The sequence below is a fragment of the Tiliqua scincoides genome, chromosome 2 (assembly GCF_035046505.1).
Source record: "Tiliqua scincoides isolate rTilSci1 chromosome 2, rTilSci1.hap2, whole genome shotgun sequence".
Classification (NCBI taxonomy): domain Eukaryota; kingdom Metazoa; phylum Chordata; class Lepidosauria; order Squamata; family Scincidae; genus Tiliqua; species Tiliqua scincoides.
The window spans coordinates 145279292-145299600 of NC_089822.1; positions in this window are offsets into that span (position 1 = coordinate 145279292).

Here is a 20309-nt window from a genome sequence, read left to right on the forward strand (position 1 = left end):
TGAATCTGACTTTCTGAATATTGTGTCCTAGACCTAGAACAAAGTGCTGCAGTATATAATATGCAAGAAGATGAAAATGTCATCTGCCTGTTTGGCATGCCACTTGGGCCACTTCAGTTATGCTGCATTTTTAGCATGTAACGATAGTATCCACATGTTAAAACCTTAATGTTCCAAAACACATTTAAAAATTGATATGAACTTCATAGGGATAGTGTCCCACTACTGTAAATTGGCTGCTGACATCATGTAAAGAGTACCGCCAGCGGCCATTTTTGACCTGCTGCAGCAAAAGGGCAACAGCAGCAGAGGCCCGCTGTTGCAGCTGGCAACCAGCTCAGTTGCATTCCCATTGGTGGTTTGATGGCTTACATGGAAGTGAAGTAAAAATATTTTTAACTTACCTCCCATTTGCCTTCAGATCATGCTTCCTCTCTCTACTACAGCATAGGTGCACCTTTTTGCCATAGCAGTTCCATGCTATAATGTGGTGGGGGAGAGGATTGAGCTCTGAGTGAGCAAGAAATTATGCAATTCTTATATGTGTGGAAAAATTGCAGAGAACTCGTGAAGGGGGACTGAGCTGATGAACTATAATCACTGTGCTAGTGCACTGTGCACTAGCAGTATGGAGAAGCAATAGAAGGATTGAGGGCCCAATCCTATACAGTGTGTGCCAGCTCACCACTGGTACGCATTGTCGCAAACATGCCATAAGGCACGTTTGCGGGTCCTAGCACCAGTGCTAGCCCAGCACTGACTGACACTGGGCTAGCGCCGGGCAAGCACTGGAGCGCCACTGCTTGGCGGACGCATGGACCGCCAACTAGTGGAGAGGTAGATGGGGGCGTGGGGGAAGGTGTGGAGGAGGCGTTTTGGGGCGGGGAAAGTGGGGAGAGGGTGGGGAGGAGGTGTGCCGGGGGGTGAGAGTGGGGCAGGAGGGAGGCAGGACTGGTGGAGCTTTGCTTCACCAGAGCCTGAGCTTCCATTTCAGGCTGCCGGCCTGACATGGTGGCTCAAAATTCTACACTGACCCTTGGGTCGACATATAATTGAGTAGCTCCATTGCAGGGCTACTCGGCTTACCCGGGGGAAGGGGATGAAAATTCCCTTCTCCGGAGCAGCCACCAGCGCTGCCTGTGGAGCACACAGGATGCAGGAGCAGCCATTTTCAGCACCACTGCAGCCGAGGGCCGGGAGTGCAGGATTGGGCTGACAGTCACTCAAAATCACTTTTTGTTTATTGTGTCTCATTAAAACTAGTGAGTGTCTTGTGGGAACATCACAAACTGATTTTTCACTATGGCTTCTGTAACATAGTGAATGGATCAAAGCAGTGTTTCTCAAACTGGGTCAGGACCCAGTAGGTGGGTCATGAGCCAATTTCAGGTGGGTCCCCATTCATTTCAATATATTATTTTTAATGTATTTGACTTGGTGCTCTCATGGTATGTGACTGCATTTGGGGAAATGTGAGAGATTTGTACTTTGAACAGGCTACTATGTTTCTTGTTGGCATCCTTCAGTCTCGGAAGACTATGGTATTGCACGCTGAATAGTGTTCTGGAACAGAGTGTCCTCTCCAGTGCGCGAAGCCTGGGTAAAGTAAATATGGAGGATAGACTGTTACCAATGCAGCAAATCCCCCCTCTCCAGGTCACTGAAATGGTCCAATGGAAAGGCAGAAGCCAATACGGTTGGTTCCAGCGACGTCGCAGGAGTTGCCAGAACGTGACTGTGTTCAACCATGAACTGCCTCAGGGACTCCGGCTCCAGATTTTGCCTCGAGGTTGACTCCTGAAGCCTTTTCCATAACTGGATGTAGCCACAAGGCAGTGGAGGTTTGGGATCAGAGTTTTCCTTCTCTCAGATGAGCTGCCTTCCCAGGCTAACAAATCCCATCTACCTGGTGGCTGTTTAGTCACTTCTTGCGACAAGTACAGCCAAACTGAGGGCCTATTCTTATCCCCAGTCTTAATAATGATAGTCAATGGGACTTACTCCTGGGTAAGCGTGAGTAGGATTGCGGTCTAGGATTGTTAAAACATTTTCTGCTTGGTGATGTCACTTCTGGTCATGACATCACTTTCAGTGGATCCTGACAGATTCTCATTCTAAAAAGTAGGTCCCAATGCTAAAAGTTTGAGAACCACTGGATTAAAGTACTGTATGCAAAGTATGTTAAATGCCACAGTGCAATAAATTTGTCACTCCGCTAGATGTCCTCAGAGAGTAAAAAAGGTGCTCTGTAAAGGCAATCCATCAAACCAGTGAGCTTGGTTTGCACTAAAGAATTACAGCAATTAAATGGTATTTAGTGTCAGGTATTGCAGTGCTTGCAAAACAGGTCATTTCTTAAGACATGTATCATACAGAATGCAGCCCAGCACTTCGGCACCACATGTGAATGAAAAAATCCTGGGAGCCATATGGAGAAATGGAATCTGCATGTTATCATAGCAACAAACATTTAAGGAATGTGATGCTTCTCACCTACAAAGAACTCCGTCACCATTGGAAAATGTGCCTTCCCAGGCTGTGGACTGTTAGTGAGGATGAGGGCCCAATCCTATCCAATTTTCCAGTGCAGATGCAGCTGTGCCAATGGGGCATGTGCTGCATCCTGTGGTGGGGAGGCAGTCACAAAAGTCTCCTCAAGGTAAGGGAACATTACCTTGGGGCTGCACTGGTGCTGGAAAGTTGGATAGGATTGGACTCAAAAGCAGTTAAACAATTTACAACAGTCCACAAGGGAATTACCTTTTGGATCTGGATGAGAAGCAATGGGGCCATTGCTGATGGCATTAGCCAATGTTGGCATTAGCAGTGAATTTGCATGCAAGTAACTGTTGCCTCCCCATCTCATCCCAACAACATCCAATGGAGGAGATAATTATTTCCCCATCAACAAAGTGCCTGAATTATAACTTCTTCATCAGCTGCTCAGCAAACACATGGTAGGTCACCAAAATGAGCAAATCTCACCAGACATATGCTTGAAATCGTTCTGCAAGAGGGAGATAAATACAGTATCTATGTTAATTATTTTTAATGTGTTTTTTTTAGAGCAGAGATCTTCCAGTGGCAACTTAGGACATATAAATATATGAACCCTGCTGGATCAGGCCCAGGGCCCATCTAGTCCAGCTTCCCGTATCTCACAGCAGCCCACCAGCTGCCTCAGGAAGCACACAAGACCACACTTGCATCTCGCTGCCACCCCCCTGCATCTGGCATTCTATATGCCCTCACACACACATTCCCCAACAAAGACACCAGACTGTGGCTTGGGTTTAACTTGAACCACTTTATTAAACACAAATGACCAGTTTTTAATGCATGAAACCTACTGAACACACCTTCCCTCCCTTGCCGGTCTGTGGTAGGTGACCCCCCCTTTTGGACATTTTTGGACATTTCTAGCCTCCCAAAGAGGCTGTTTGGCTGGCATCCTAGATGCAGGTGCCATTAACCTGCAATGGCCCCCTGAAGTTCTTTGTTTGAAACACCCTTTCCGGAAAGGTCACTTATGCAAGATATGGATTAATATTCATGTCTGTGACCCACTAAACTCCTAGTCAACCTTGGTTGACTCAAGAGCAAGCTAGCTGTTTTTGTTCTGTGATGGCCCCGAACTTTGAAATTCTCTCCCCTTGCAGTTTCAGCAGGCACAGCCTCTCTCCCTTGATTTAGCATGTTACACTTGCTGTGTTGTGTGTGCTTTTGGGTTATTCGGATGCTGCTGTTTTTATTGTCCTGCTGTTGCCGATGTTTTGGTGAGGCTCCTTGCATACTGGCCTTTGGATTTGTTTGTTTGGCTTTATCTCAGCTTATTTTGCTGTAACCGTGAATTGTTTTTAATTTCATTTTTTATAGTAAACTCCCTTGGGAGTCCTTCAGACTGCAAGGCATCCTTTAACTGTAGTAAACAAGCAAGCAAGCAAGCAAGCAAGCAAACAAACAAACAGTGATTCCACTAGTTCAAGATAGTTCAGCACAACTTGAAAGATATGAGCTTCTGTTTTGAAAGCAGAGGCTGGACCCCAGCTGAGAAGGACTTTAGCTCCGTGGTGGAGGCACAAATGCTTAGCAAGCAGACATGCCCAGGTTCAATCCTGACTTTTCCAGGTAGAAATCCTGTCTGCCAATATAAACAATCCTGAACTAGATGGACTAATGGTCCGATTTGGTCCATGGCAGCTTCAAAAGAAATGAATATTTTCAAAATTAAACCTGCTTATTCCACGGGTGAGGCATCATTCCTAGACAGATGTTATGCGGGCATGGCATTTTTCTGATCATTGTCATCATCCAGGCACAATAGTAAAAAGATTCTGTTTCCACTTTGTTTTGATGAAGGAAGTTTATGTAAGGTTGTGTCAGAAATATTAAAATGTCCCATTGTGTCCCAATTCCCCTTTCATCTGCAGCAGGCATTTCTGATGTGCTACAGAATTTCACAGAACAGACCTGACCGAATGGAACCTGAGTAATATGTTTTGCCTCTCTGTTGCTGCTGCTATTGTTGTTCTTTGTTTTGTTCCACTGAAAATCAGTATGAGGTATGGGTAGGTAGGAACAACAGAATTATTCAACTACAGTAGAGGAGGCACCTGAAAATACTGGTGACTTCTACATGAATTTCATGGACTGGTTTTTTCCCCCCAACCCAGTTGGCACAAAACAAGAGCCCTGCAAACATTCCAGATGATGGGTTTTTAACTACCTGATTCACTGTTAAAGGATTGGAATAGCCTGAGCATGTGGAAGGAAGGTGGGCAGTCAGTGAGAAGCCTCAAGGTAATCTCATCCAGTTTGCGTAATGAAATAGAATTCAATTCTCCATACCCAAGCTATTTATTTTACTGATTCATTTCTTCTAAGATTTCTATTCTGCTCTTCATTTCTATCTGAAAACTAAAGCACCTTCTTATAGAACAGGATCTTCTCTAGAATGGGTTCCTCTGCCCATGGTTCATTCCTGATTTGAAAAACAAAATGTATGTCTGTCTGTATGTATGTATGTATGTATGTATGTATGTATGTATGTATGTATGTATGTATGTATGTATGTATACCTACCCCTTTTTGAGCCCAATCCTGAGCTCTCTAGCACCGGCAGTATGAGTGTACCGCCAGTACTGGGTGTCGCAAACATGCCGTAAAGTATGTTTATGGCACCCGGAGAGTAGGGAGCACTGGCACTAGGCTTCAGCACCGAGAGGAAGACAACATGCAGCTCAGTGGCATAGCTAACAGGGTACAGGGAGTAGCAGTTGCACCAGGCAACAAGCTTTAGGGGGGGGGGCAACAAGCTGAGCTTGACACTAGTGGCCAAAGTTGTGAAAAAAACTGGTATGTACAAATAATACCATCATGTTATATATCATTGGAAAGGTAATTTAATGCAGAATGCAATGAAACAAACCTCATTAAAATATCTTAATTCTATCAAAAGTTATGGCCAATTAACCAGAAAATGAAAATACAACTGCTTTATGGAACAAAAAGTGGATTTTCTTAACTCAAAACTGACCTATGAGACTGATTGTTCTGAGAGCCAATTTATGATACAGCATGGAAGTGTTCCAGGGGAGGGTGGTGCAAGGGAGGGACTGGCCTGGAAGGGAGTGATATCTGCCATATCTATCCCCCGCATTGGACTGGAAAGCCCAACACAGAGCTTCTCTCATCTGCACTAGCAAAATAGCTGGCACAGACGCAAGTAGTTCTGTTGCAGAGCTTGGGGCTTTCCTAGGGGAAAGTGGACAAAAGTCCGCTTCTACCAAGGAGATCTCCAGCAGCCTTCCTGACCTGCTGGATGCAGCAGTCTCCGTTTTGGCACCACTGTACCCAGTGATGCCGGGGCGGATGGGAATAGGCTGTTTATCTCCCTGACAGGCATTCAAAATGGCTTTGAAGCAAATGAAGCAAACTTGTTCTAGGAAGCAGTTGGTGACCCCCGAGTGTTGGAGAAGGGGCTTTTGTTGAATTATGCAATGACTATAGTTGCAGATTGGGTTAAGTTGTTTTATATGGTTTTTTTTTTAAAGAATTGATATTTGCTCTGTAATCACTAAGCAGTCTGACCCAATGAAAGATGTCTTCCTGGGCCTTACTGTGGTGAATGTGCAGTGTGCAAAGAGATGATTCTTCTTCACTTTCAAATCTGTGATGGTCCCTTCACACATGCAAGGCAAGTCACTCATTGATGTTACAGTCTTCAAGTGATAAACATGAATGTGTAAACCAACCCCAGGTGATATTATAACGGTTACTGCCACACCTCCAGCAGAGATATTGACGTAGTAAATGATATACCTGTATGATCAGGAATAATTTCTTTACCTTTAGAAGTGTAGGCAGTTTGTAACAAAAAAATACAGCCTCGTGCTTTTTCGAAGAAGGGATCAGGAGGCTGGGAAAGAGACACACTGTATTAATTTACTAATGGTTAAGGCCTACTAAGAGGAGTTGTTACACAGCCCCTCCAGAGTGAAAACAATACAGTATATACAAGCCATACCTGGCAATGTAAAAACCAAAACTTAAGACATGTCCACGTTTCTTCACAGTCTCATGGAGAAGTTTTATATTGCTGCTAGACACAAGGCCATCCTTTATTTCATGAATATTCAGAAATACCTTAACTTGAACCACGTGACCAGCTAACTGACAACAACAACAACAATAATAATACAGGCATTTATATACCGCCTTTCTTGGTCGTCAGATTTCTCCTCAGACTTTAATTCAAGGCGGTTTACATAGGCAGGCTGTTCTAAATCCCCGTAGGGATTTTTACAATTGAAGAAAGGTTCTATCTTTCAAGAACCGCACAACATTTCAGATGGATCTTTTGTGGTCTGTTATCACTTTCTGGCCTTCAGATTCCTCCCACGCAGGCTGACAAGCAGCTCCTTCATCTCTCCAAGAGCAGGTGGAATAACTTGGCTGGGCTTGTCAGCTGCTTCAAGGTCTTGCCATTCACGGTGCCGGTGGCCTCGAACTGGTGACCTTTGGATGTTATCTTCAGGCAAACGGAGGCTCAACCCTCTAGACCAGACCTCCTGCCCCCTGACCTGATTATTGATTACTTAATTTATAATATTTGACCACTTAATTGACTGACTTCCCAACACTAATTTGGTATTGATTTTGCCTTTGAGCATCCTATATGTGAAATTGTGTTTACACATGGATGATGGGAACGGTTTATATCTCCTGAATATGCCTTTTAGAATTTTGCATTCCTTTGAGCTCATAAGCACTTAAGCCCAAATCCTAACCAACCTTCCAGCACTGGCATAGCTGTGCCAATGGGACCTGTGTGCTGCATCCTGCAGTTGGGTGGCACTCATGGAGGCCTCCAGAAAGTAAGGGAATGTTTGTTCCCTTAACTTGGAGCTGCATTGCCCATTGGTTGGTGCTGGAAAGTGGGTTAGGATTGCACCCTTAATTCCATTAATTTAAATGGGAATTATTTCTGGGTATGAGTGCTTAGCTCTGCTGCCCTTATACTGTGATTATGTTATAGTGACCCAGTACCCTGCAGAAGGAATTGCATTTCCTCCCCTGGGATACCCCACATATGATATTTTAGATTGGACTGGGTCTAAATTAGCAATTTCATTGCATTTTGCACCTTTTTTTTTAGTGCGTCAATGAGTATAAAATATGACAAATAAGGCAGCTATAAGTAAAAATAGATATCAGAGAAATGGGGAAAACACTTTCTTGCATAAAGATTAATGTTGTTCCCGACTCTGTTACCATGTGTGGTTAATGTTATCCTAGAATAAACTTCTTGGGGTAAGTGAGGGAGCACTGAAAAATAAATATTGTAACTGGAAAAACTGAAGAGACCTTAACAACAGTGGCGCCAGTGAGTAGCACTATAAGGTATACATTGTGTGCAATGTATACCAAAGACTGTAATTATATCTACGTTGCTACATCAACTTTCCAATATGCTTCTATACATGGGCAGGAAAAAAAAACCCAGTAAAATACATTTCATGCATTTTCTTTTACTGTTTTTAAAGCTTTCCGGGAAGAAAACAAAACAAAAGCCTTTTAGAAAATGTGCTGGTCTTAGCCTATCTGAATAAAACTCTAAATATCCTTTTTGTAAGGACATCTATGCTGTTGCTAGCTCAAAATACTCATTCTCCAAATCAGCCTTTGTTTGTTGCTGTCACATTCTGCAATCTTGAATGCCACGGAATCAGCCAATTCTGTTTCTCCATGGACAGAACTAGATGTTATGGAAGATGCAAAGTGCAGCCATCTGAAACAGCACAGATGGTGGAGCCCCCTAAGCTGTTGAACAGACTGCAGTGCAGCACTTGAAAGAGAGGTTCAAGTATAGGTTTGATTTAGAGCCCAATCCTATGTATGTCTACTCAGAAGTAATCCCCATTATAGACAATGGGGCTCACTCACAGGAAAGTGTGGATAAGATTGTAGCCTTGCTCAGGCTCCCTACAAACCCCTGCTGTGTCTTGCCACCCAATTCTTCTTCAGAAGCCTGCTTGAGGACTTTGTTCCACTACGGACACCTTTCTCCATGTTCCCCCACCATCAGAGGTATTGTGGGTGTTCATGAGAGAGAGAGGGCCTTTTCTTTTGAAGTGACCACGTTGTGAAATGACCCTGCTAAAAAGGAATGTCTGGTTCCATCACTGAAAGAAAAGAGATTCAAAGTCCAGAAAGATGCTATTAAGCAGAATGTAATTTAAAACATAGCTCTGTAGATCCAGCGTATTTCATTGCCTTCTACTGGGGTGTTGGAATTTGGATGCATTGCGGCCTGCAGGACTCTGGGGTGGGGGGCAGTATACTGCCCAGACACCTGAGACCTCTTTACCTTCCTCTCTATAGTCCTTGCAGGAGGGGTGGTCCTTAATTTCTATTTCTTTCCTCCCTTTCTCTACACACAATCTCTCTTTCACAGGTGATTTAAAAGGGCAAGCTGGAATGTATGGAAGGACCATCTTTACAATGATCAACAAGATCAGGGGTCTCCAAACGCCAGCCTGGGGGCCAGATACAGCCTGCAGAAAGCCTCTTTCTGGCCCACGGCCAACTTCTTGTCCCCTGAAAGCCTCTGGCCCACTCAACTGAACAAGACCAGAACTGTGCTCTGATTGCATCTGGAGGGTCTTCTGAGGGCCAGAGAGGTTGAATAAATGAGCCCATTCATTCATTTATTCACTCATCTATGTTCCATCTCTAATTTATTTATTTCAATTTTATATTTCAATTTTTTTCTAGCCCTCCACACCACACCAGATATTTGGTGTGGCTCTCTGGCCAAAAAGTTTGGAGATCCCCGATCAAGATCATTAATACAGCTTTTCAACAAAATATAGTTCACAAAGCAGTTTACATAGCTAAATAATGAAACATATATTTGAATTAAATAAAGTATGTGAACAGCACAAGGATTTTGCAAATTATTACTAATAGGCTCAGGCCAATATGGCATTGACAAATGTACTTAAGTCAGTGCTGTATGGGTGGAGCTGATGTATCAGGGAGATCTGAAAAGAAGCAAAGTGCAAGGTACAGGCTACCACAATACAAGAATGCAAGTTTGGAATCTATTCATTAAAACAGGAAGCAGGTGACAGGCCAACATTTGTCAGACAAAAGGTTACAGTGGCGTTTGTCAGGCCATCAAACAGCAATCACATCATGGTTCCAAAAAATTAGCTTCCCAAGATTGATGTCTGTCCAGTAAACATCCTTCAGCTCCATTTAAGAGCAGGAAACAATTACACAGCACCAATGATATGATATGTGCCCTCTGACAGCTCTGCTTTCTGAATTAAACATACAACCACCCTAATGTCAAAGCATTTTCAAAGGATTCATCTGAAAATTTATCTGATTTGTCTTTCCAGCAGTCTTCAGAGGTGGCATTGGCAAGACTGCTGTGAAAAATGGGCAGCATTTCTGGAGCAGTGTTAAAAGTAGGACATTTATAAAAAAGGCACAAAGCTGAACTTGAAAATGTTGGGGTTGCCAGCTGGCCTGAATTTCCCCCTCCTGGAGAAGTTCCAGAACAGAAATTGGATGCAAAGCTCTTAGCTTGCATTCATGCACTCAGCATCATTCACAGACTGTGCCATGATGGTTTTACAAGTTATACCTTTTAAAGTGCAGGCTGCCAATCCCATAGGAACTGTATTGAAGGGTGAAGTCAAATGCACTGAAGGTGCAATTTCAGTTCTTTCTTCACCAATGACTTTGCAATGTGCATGGCAGATATGTGGACAATCTCTTTTGGGAGCACCAACATACATACAGAAGGAAGTAAGAAACTTCCTTTAAACATAATGTATTCACATTGTTACATGAATCCATACTAACTTCCTAAAAGTGAACAAAGGCACACCCAAAATATGTACTCGCACATGCAGACCTCAAATGTACCTGTACTCACATGCACATACTACACAAAAGACATATGTGGTGAAAATCCATAAAAATCACAGAAAACCTTTTGTGATGCCTCAGCATCTTGAAAGGGCTGCTGAGATGCAAGAACCATTGTTTCTTTGTTGTTGTTCATTTTCTGAACCTCTTCCTCTTTCCCAGCTGACTTGTAACAAAGTAGCTAGATTTCAGCCAGCTTCTTAGAATGTAAAGCCCACCTGGTTTCCAAAAGCAAGAAATTCAAGTGGCCCAGGTGACCCTAACTACCCAATGCCACAGATAAAGCTTGATTAACACTCACAGGCTATATAAAGTGGGGCCATGTTCATTTGCCTTGAACTGGTTCAGCATCAGGAACCTCTAGCAGGCCGGGGGGGGGGGGGGGGCGGGCGCCCTCACCAGCCCATTCTGCTAAAGAGTGGGTGCAAAGACCAAGAACCTGGAACAACCTGAGTAAGATGGGTAGGGTAAATACCTGGAGAAGTCATGGTAGGTTGCTAGTTGGATTTTGCTACCCTCTTCTTTTCTCTTTTGGGTCATTTATCAATGCTTTTTGTTCAATCCTTGCACCTTTCCTTCTATTCTTTGCTATTTTACAGACTGGTCTCAGTTTGCTCAGAAGGGTGCAAGTTGCCATATTTTCCAGTCTCTCCCCCCCTGTTCTGCTACTGCTTGATTTTAAGGGGACTACTTGGATTTGAGGACTCTCTATTAACATAGGGAGGTTTTCCCAAAATGGTCTCCTTCTGTTGGAGCTCTCTGTCTTTAGGTGGTGGCAGTAAACCTTTTCCCATTTCATTGCCCAGTAAGAACCCTGAACTGGTAGACAGGGAGGTAAGTGCTAGTTGCTAACCATTGGGTACTGTTCCTTGTCTGCCTGTGATCTATCCCATACAATAGAGCAAGACAACAACATGCAATGCCTCCTTAGCAACTAGTTTTATGGGAGCTAGTTTTATAGTAACTAGTTTTATGGGAGCTCCTTTACCTTCAAGGAGCTAAGAATGGCAGGCAGGACTGACCCATCCATGAAGCTGACTGAGGTGGTCATCTCAGGCAGTTGATTGGTGGGGGTGTGTGTACCTCCACCCTCTCTCTTGCTTTCACTGCTCTTTCTCCCTATCTCTGAATTGGAAAAAGAGTCCAATCTAGCAGGAGCATTGGTAGCTCTAGTTCACCATTCCCTCACTTCCACATTTCAGCTTTTACTTTGCCTGTCCCTTTTTTCCCCAGCAGGAAGGACCAGAAGCACACTACTAAAAATTTTGGGTAGTTTCCCAAAATGTGGCTTACCTCTACATTGCCAGAGAAGACCACTGTCAGTCTATTTAGTTGGCACTGGAAGATTAAAATATTTTACATCCCATATGTAGCAATGCTCTTGCTGGGACCTTAAGGTACCTTGGGTTACATGATGCATTAAATTGGATTCAGATTTGGAGTTCGAGATCCTTTATCTTCTTAAGCATTTCTGATGGTGTAGTTGTGAGTTAACTCAGTTTTCAGTTTTGTAGAAGTCAAGTCCACTAAAACATCACTGGTTCCTGTCTACTTTGGTAAATCCTAAGTCAAAGAGAGAGAATCATTGGTGTTAGAAGCACTTCTTAGCAAAATAAGAGTCACAAGTCTAACAAAGCTGCCTTTGTTTGTTTGTCTGGTGGAAGCATCCAGTGTCCCTAGTTAAGCCTTCCTGGCCTCTTTATCCAGGAGTCAGCAGCTGAGTTCTGTGTCTCTTGGCAAGTCAAGGCTCCACTGATACTTCCTCACTGGCAGGTGGTTCTTTTTGCTCTTTGTTTCAATTTAGGGTGAGATTTTGTCTTTTCCAGCCTATGTCATTACTAAACTCTCATATACTCAATTCTGTCCCCTGGCAGTCGAGAGCAAGCGACTGCACCAGTAGCAGCTGCACTACATGCTATTGTGGGAGGGGGTGACCAGAAGGCAAAATGGAGGTAAGTAAAAAATGCTTTTACTTACCTCTTTGTAGGCCTTCTGGCCACCTATAGGTCCCATGCCAGCAATGAAGCTGGTGTAAGGTCAAGGGTCAGGATGAGTTTCAAAAGGGGATAGGATCCTTATCACCTGGCCACTGCCACTCGCCTCCACCCGCTCCTTTCCTTGAACTGCCCCTTCCATCCCCACCCCAAAACTTCTCTACCCTGCACACAACATGTCCCCACCACCAACTTACCAGAGTCGGCATAGCCAAGTCTCTGTGGTGGTGGTGGTTGCAACTAGTCCAGCAGCAGCACAATTTTCATGACATCGCTGGGCCTTTTATCACAGCACATCAAGAGATACAGTGTCATAAGATACCTTTAAGATTAGTCCATTTGCTTCACCTGGAAATTCCCTGCCTCTGCTTGCTTGAAAACTGTACTATGATAACTTAAAATGTAAGCGGGTTTTGTTGACTGGATTTGTGTCACTTTTATCAGTGTTACAACTTTTTCAATGTTTTACAGATCATTCTATCTTCTGAAAATTCCTCATCTGGTTATAAATCACAAAACAGGATATATCAGCGTTCTAAGGATTTTATTGTGGATACAAAGCTTTAGATCAGCGATTTTCAACCTTTTTAATCTTGCAGCATACTCACAAGGCTCTAAAACTGTCAAGGTACACCATCACTGTGCTTCTTCCTCATGTGAAGTTTAAAGGTAATGCATCCCTTTATAAACCTTACATGCCACATTGAGCAAGGGGAAAGAGTAGAGAAGCATTCCTTCCTTATGTGGTATTTAAAATTTAAAGGGATGCATTCTCTTTAAACTTTAAAACCAACATACTTTTGGGTGAAAAATGGCCCCTCTGGGTCTGAAAGTTGGTTTTGTGGTAGCTAAGCTGCTTTTTGGTGTGACACCATTGCTGGGGATTCTGGACCCTAAGAAACTTGGCTGAGGGGGAATCCAGGCCTGCAGGCTGAAGAAGCTGGCCATCCTAATCTAACACATAATCTAGCATGTGTATTTGCCACTAAAAATATAAGTGCCTTTGTGCCTATTCCACAGTCATCTCTATCAGCTGTGTGCATGAGCATGAGACTAGCATGGGCTAAAACCCCCAGCACATGCTGTGGCAGGATTTTGTTGTGCTTTAAGAGAACTTTAAATATGGCAGCCTCTCCACCAGTGTGCATAGTACTGCTGCCAGTGGAAGTTCCAGAAGGCCACATACTACTAACAACACTCTGCACTGATTGGTCACTGATGTGGTAAAGGCTCCTCATGGCTACAAAAAGAGTCACATGGCCAGCAAAAGAGTAACTTGAGGGGTGGCACACTCCCTATGCAGGCCACATGGCACACATTTAAACTTAGTGGGAAGATTAGGTTCATCAGCAGGGCTGGTGCTAGGCTGTTTTGTGCCCTAGGCAATGCTAACTACTTCTACCCCCCCCCCCCCATTTTTTCATAAGATATTATATTCCATAGCAGTGTTGTGGTATAGAATATAATCTTATAATAAATATAAACTGTCAGTTGCATTTTGTATATGGGTTAAAAAACCTGCATCTGTATAAAACTGCACAACTCTGAGGTCTACACCCTAGGTGCTGCTTAGTTGGCCTAATGATAGCACTGGCCTTGTTCATTAGAAAGAATTCTGGAACCACTTTAATTCCTAGAAGCTGCTTACTTTGAACCTTCTGCTGTGATAATTGCTCTGCTGTGATAATTGCTCTGCTGTTGGACTTTTATGGTTTATAAATGCATTGATTTGTTCTATATTTGAATTGTGGTCTCATGGATCATGTTACAGTGTTTTTGTGAGTTCACTGTAGAAAGGAAGTGAGATAAAAGCTCTTTAAACTTAATTTAAAAGAGTAGCCCTGCACAAAATACGTGTAGTTACACATTCATATCTGCATTAAGGGATGGATACAGAGAACCCAATCCTATGCATGTTAACTCAGAAATAAGTCCCCTTATAGTCAATGGGGCTTACTCCCAGGTAAGCATGGATAGGAATGTAGCCTTAGTTTAGAAAGACATGCAGATTGGAGAAATCGGTTTGAGACTGATCTTGGATGCCATCTATAGGCTTGTGACATTCAACTCTGTGTTGTTGGGCTGAGTAAGCATCCAGGAGCTGAAGTCCTGAACTAGTGCTTGAAACTGCAGACACATGGCTTTGAAACAGCAAACTGAGACTGAATCTGGACAAATTGGAGGTAGCATTGGTGGAAAATGTAGGGGTTTGTTTTTTATTAATGTATTGTTTCTGTGATCCATGGGGTGGTGGTTGTGCCATTCATACAGACTTACAATGCTGCTCTCAGCTTGGCCCTGGCCCAACACTTAACAACCAGGTGACAGTAGTAGTCTATAGAGTGGCTTTTAACCAGTTTTATTTTGTACATAATTGTAGTGTCTGTGGCATCTTTAAAAGGCACATGGTGCAGCAGCAACCTCAGTGAACCTACATTGGTCTGGGTCTGGTCAGAGGCTAGCTGGGAATATGGGTACATTGGCCTAAGGCTTATGTCCCATCATGGAAGAAAAAGTGGGATATAAATTGACAACAATAAAATAATTCATTTGCAGTAAGTTTCACCATGCTGGTCTATGCCTTTGTAGTGTCCAGGCTTGGCTGTTGGGTGGCCTCACTGTGGGGCTATTGTTGAAAGTGACTAGGAAGCCTTAACTAGAGCAAAATGTTGTGGCCTGGCTGTTAGTAGGCAGACTATTCAGCCTTTGTCATGCTGCAAAGCACTGACATAAGGGGTTAGGATTTTGCCCTTAGTCACATTGGTGCACTGTGATTGAACTACAGGTGTGTTGTGGGAGTTTGGGGGAGGGTAATTTATAAGTAGGGCTTTGGAGGTGTGTGTGTGCCAGCAGCACAGTGTGCCTTGTCAATTGTCAAAAAACTGATAGTTTGCCTTGACAATTTTAGCACCTTGTTGGTGTGCCATGAGATGGAAAAAAGGTTGAAAATGGCTGCCTTAGGCCCCCCAGGGCCACCTTAGTCTGTATTGACCCTTTTAGCATTCATCTAATTGGGCCCTACAGCAGATGCCATCCATATGTGCGTTAGAGGTGCAACACACAGAAGAAATGACATCACATTCATAAATGTGCATCTGACCTTCGTTTATCCAGACACCTAACCCTGTCTTTCTTCCTGGAGAGAAAAACACCACATTTGTACTGGTTTCATGTCTCCCTTATATCTGAAAGCAGGTTGTGCTGCTAAGTTGGATTCCTTTGAAAGTACAACCAGATCCTCTGCTAAGTGCCTTCAGTGTATAGTTAGCAAAAATAATATTCCCTGGATTCCTCATGGCATCTTCTGCCTGGAGGACAAGGAAAGACTTGGATTTCTGGATTGCTTTTGCTACAGATCCTCTGCAGACTTGTGAGATTTATCCCAACTTCTGTTTTGTTCAAAGTAAACTGGTTTGTAAAGATATGGAGGGAATTCTGATTCATCTTAACTCACCCTGCCTTGGCTCTCTCAGTCAGGAATCAAGAAATTGAAAAAAGTTTACAGGAGCCTTCTGGATAGGGTTACCAGATACAAAGTGGGACAGCTTTTTAAACCCCTCCATGCTGAGCTGCAAAATTCTCTCTTCTATGCAATGGTTAAATGTATAGGCACTCTGTCCCCCCTTGTATCTAGTAACCCTGCCTCTGGAGGAGTTCAGTGGGTAGAAATTGGGAATAGATGGAATCATTAGTTCCCTGTTGGGTCTCCCCACTTTAACACAAGATTTTACAGCCCTTTTGATGGAAATCTTATAAAACTTTCCCAGAAATAAGCCTCATTTAAAACGGTGGGATTTACTTCTGAGTAGATGGCTTGTAGTGTTAATTCAGTAGGTGGTGGCAGCAATTGATTCTTTGGGTATTTTAGGGTGGATCTAGTTCCAGTGGCAAAGTTCCAGCAGGGAAGATGTCCATCAAACTCAGCCTACCTGATAACCCCTGGGAGGCCAAGTATAAACTCTTCAATCCCAGAGATGTCCAAGTGTACAAGATGATGAAATGCTGCCATTAGAAGCAGGGCCTTTTCCTGCAGCCCTGAGGCTGGGAATTACCCCTCCCCACCAGCTGAGGAATGTTCCTCTTTGCTGTCTTTTTAAGGCTGCAGTCTGATAAACACTTACCTGGAGTAATCCCCATTGAACTCAGTGGTACTTACTGGTTGCAAAACACCCTTGCCCTAAGGGCTTTTTGTTTTGGTTTTGATTTTTCTGACTTGATCCTCACCAGTTTTCTATATCTCTTATTGATTTTATATTACTAACATTTAAATAAATAAATGGTATACCATGTCCCAATTAACAAGGCATGTTTTGATTACTTGCATGCAGTAAGATCATGTGTGGCATTTTGGCTTGGAGCAAGGACAGCTATGATTCTGCCCTTGCTTCCCACAACTACAAGCAGCCCAGTTCTGCACTGGGTTGCCAGGGAATGGGGTTAGGATCCAGTTCAAGTGCTGGATTCTGGATTCACCCCCTACCTGGTCCAGAGCTGCCCTCAGGTCTGCCTGCTGCTTGCCCTGCCCCGAAATGCCCCCATTCTGCCCTCCTCCTGCCCTCGCCAAACCCCCCTGCTGGCCTGACTTGGCTGGCATGAACTCACGCCTGAACTGGCACAGTGGGGCCTGATTTGGCCTTTGGAGGATGGCGCACAGATGTGCACTGGCCTTCCTCTTCCCACAGTGGTGCAGAAGTGCCTTATGGCACTTTTACAACACCTCTGGACCAGCCCAAGGGACTTGCACCAGCCTGAAGGTGCATTAGGATTGCGCTCTTGGTTTCACTTTCCATGGGGCTCAGTGCATTTTCTTTGCCAGTTTTCAGCTTGTTAGTTTCAGCTTTATGATCCACGAATAATAAGCTTTATGACCCACGAATAATGACCCACTGGTGGGTCCCAACCCACAGTTTGGGAAACACTGTTCTATTATATCATTAGAAAAACATGTACTTTTAAAATTCCAAAACACTTGTTCATTTTAAATTTACTGTGCCAGCAACAAAAACAGGTGAACTGATCTTAATTGAAAGAAAAGTGCAATTACACACTGCATCAAGTGAATGTTTCAGGCTCAGTGAGTGTGTGTGTGTGTGTGTGTGGGGGGGGGCGTATATGTACTTTTTCCCCCAATTCATCCCTTCAAACAAACTGTCTTAATCAAAATTTTATTTGCAAGGCCAATGTATCTTCTTTAAAAGGAATGGGACAGGATTTATTATTAACTATGCTTTTAATTTTGGTGAACATTTTAACAGCAGTTTTCCAGACAGAACTCAACACATCTTCGAAGACCTTGGTCAGGAAATTAAAGGAAATTGTTTTCTCTATCACAGCCAATTTTAACTTTTTGTTAATTCAGTTATGGTTAAGCATATTGTCTTCCAGAATAAATGTCTATCAAGGTGAAAGCATTTTTTTTAGCCTAGTAAGCCTTTCACTATCCTGCTGCCTTGATACAGTGTAAGTACAGTATTTTCAGGGGCTGTCTTCCAAGCAAAACCTTTGCTGCCAATGAAGCACAGGGGCAGTGATGTTATAACATAATCTAGGCTCAAATGTTTTACCACTGTGACCCACTTCATCCACTGTGACACCTAGTGGGTCCTGACCCACAGTTTGAGAAACACTGCTCTCACTCTGCCTTTTGTAATTAGGGTGATATCTTTGCTTTTCTAGATCTTCTTCATGTTAACTGTTGCAGTGTGGCCTAAAACTATCCTACATTTTATTTCTGGTGTTTGAATTGCCATCAGGAACAATTTTTGATCCAAGAAAGATAAAATCCTGGACTGACTCGGAGCCCAATCCTATCCAATTTTCCAGTACCGGTGCAGCCATGCCAACGGGGTGTATACTGCATCCTGTGGTGGGGAGGCAGTCACAGAGGCTTCCTCAAGGTATGGACAGGGTTTGTTCCCTTATCTCGCAGCTGCATTGCAATTGCACCGGAGCTGGGAAGTTGAATAGGACTGGGCCCTGAATCTCCTCATTGTAGATTTTAATCATCACTTGTCCACCTACTGCTGTTATCTTTGTTTTCCTGATGTTATAGTTCAATCCCATTTCTTTTCACTCTTGTTGTTCCAGATCATTGTTTCCAGGTCTTCCTTATTTAAAGCCAATAACATTGTATCATCTGTGTACTTCAAATTGTTTATGGTTGTTCCACCAATCCCCACTCCAATATCATGCAGCTCCAGAACTAATTTACGCATGATCAGTTTAGCATATTGAACAGAAATGGAGATAAAATACATCCCTGTTTAAGGGTCCAGTCCTGTCCAACTTTCCAGCATGGATGCAGCCACAATACAGCCCCAATGTAAGGGAACAAATGTTTTCCTACCCTGAGGAGTCATTTGTGAGGAGTAGTTTGTGACCCTACTGCAGGATGCAGCACATGCCATAGCATGGTTGTATCAGAGCTAGAAAGTTAGATAGGATTGGGCCCTAACTCTGTTGCTGATCCTGAACCAATCTGTGTCACCATAAGTGTTCTCACTGTTTCTGTCTGGTACAATGATCTGATGAGCAAGTCATGCATGACTCTAGGCATGCAGAACTGCTCACAGCTTATTGCATTCTACACAGTCAAAAGCTTTACTGTAATTGATAAAACACATATATAGATCCACTTGATATTCACAGGCTACATGATATTCATATTCCTTTTCCATAATCCATCTTATATTGGTGATATGACCCTGAGCGCCACTTCCTTTGTAAAACCAGCTTGTACATCAGATAACTCCTGATCAATGATGTTCTGTAACCACTGTTGAATAATCTTTAATAGAATCTTGCTTGCATGAGAAATCAGTGCAGTTGTGCGGTAACTGGAGCAATCTGTCATCACCTTTCATTACGAATGGAACAAAAACAGACTTTTTCCAGTCCCAAGGCCATTTGCATGTAGAATAGATCATCCCTTAACACAGGGCAGTGATGTTGACTGGCACTCTTTTTAGTAATTCTGCAGGTATCCTATCAATTCCTGGTGATTACCTGTTTGGCAATTTCATCATGGCTTGAAAAGGGATTATAAATGCAACAAACACACAGGGCTTCTCAGTAGGGTTGACCCATCTATGACATGAATGATGTGGTTTGGGTCAAGTGGTAGGGGGACCAACAGACTTCCAGTTAGGTGGGGCAGAGTACCTGTAATGTGAATTCTGAGGAGACCAACTAGCAAAGTTCCCTTTCCATATGTATATTCTGAACCCAGTAAGCTGTTTGGGCAAAGTGCCCTTTTTCATCATTTTTTTTTCACCAAGGTTTCCTTTCATGTTCTCTAAGAACACGAGGCATGGCACTGCTATAGGCCCAGGCCATGCACACTGGAAAGTTTACGTTTAAGTTTAGGTAGGAGGATTGGTGTGGGGAAATGTGGGATAGTGCAATGAATGATAAATTAACGAATGAGATGAAATTGAAGAAAAGGATTTTGAAAATTATTTTAAGGATATTTGGGATATATTTGTTAGACATGTATTTGGAAAAGGAAAAGGGAAATACCCAAATAGGGATTCATTATTTTTGGGGCGATATGTGAATTAGGATGGATGATAGGAGTAAAAGAGAGAAAAGGAAATATGAATTATTTATAAATGAGTGATATTCCAAAGGTGGTGGGGTGCCCAATTGTAAACAGATGTGTGCTGTAGTTTGCAAAATAAAAGAATAAAATTTCAAAAAAAGGAAAAACGCAGTTCTGTGAGTGTCTGAGGCCTGGCAGCATTTTCTATGGCATTCAGGACTCTTTTTTTTTTTTTTTTTTTGAGGCATGGGGTGCACCATCAAAGGGAATGAAGGATTGCTACAGTGCAGATGTTTCTCAATGTATGCTCCCCACCATACCATTTTGAATGG